The sequence below is a fragment of the Alligator sinensis genome, unplaced genomic scaffold, assembly GCF_000455745.1.
Source record: "Alligator sinensis unplaced genomic scaffold, ASM45574v1 scaffold104_1, whole genome shotgun sequence".
Lineage (NCBI taxonomy): Eukaryota > Metazoa > Chordata > Crocodylia > Alligatoridae > Alligator > Alligator sinensis.
The window spans coordinates 4,058,383-4,059,324 of NW_005841867.1; positions in this window are offsets into that span (position 1 = coordinate 4,058,383).

Genomic DNA, 942 nt, shown 5'->3' on the forward strand with positions numbered 1-942 from the left:
AAGAGGACTCCACATCCATCTCGTGGGGACTCTGGGTACACGGCAGGGTAATAGAAACCCTGTGTGAGATCCAGAGGAGCGTGGCGGCCTGATCCACCGCCCACCTCTTCCCGTCTTCGAGCGCGACTAATATAAGACGTATTTACGATTTCTACATTGGTGGCCTGTTCACCCAGAGCATCCGGAGCTCTGCACCGTGGAGCCTAGCAACCTCCACGAGACCGTCTGTGTTGTGTCTGTCTGTAACTGCAACTTAATCAAGCTTTCCAGCCTACACCATTGCCATCTCGGTGTAAGTAAACAATCTTTTAAACTACCGATACGCGTCCGTGCCTAATTCCAGAGCGAAGGCCTTCCCTCTCCGCCCCCGCGTGCCCGGGCTGCTGGCCACAGCCCACGTGCAGCGCGAAAAAGGGCTCGGGGCGCTCCCGGCCCGCATAGGTGGGTATGGGGGTTTGTGTATGAGTGTGCATGTGGGTATGGTATTGTGCAGGGCAGCTGATGAGTGGGCAGCAAAGTGGGGAAAGCGACAGTGGGGGAGCGGAAGTGAGCAGCGTGCAGGAGCACAGGGCCTGCGCCGGTGTCCCAGGGCCCAGAGCTGGGCTGGGCTGCCAGCAGAGAGAAGGGAACTGACCGATGGCTTGGCGGCTTTGGGCTGGCTGCGGTACGCCTTGGCCTCCTGCTCCTTCCTGCCATGTGAGGCAGAGTAGCCCTTGCATCACCCCTTAGGGCCGCCGGCATGGTTGTGGCAGCTGCAGGGTTTGGCGTCAGCGGCTGCAGTGGAGGAGGAGAACGAGGTGGGCTCGGCTGCTGCTGCCTTCCTTGTTGCTGGGCTTGCGACGGTGCTCGCAGAGCTACTTGAGGGAGGGGCTGCTACCACCACAGTGCTCCCACCGTGGCCGGCAGTCATGCTTCACCAGCAGGCCTGCCACCACTCCTGCA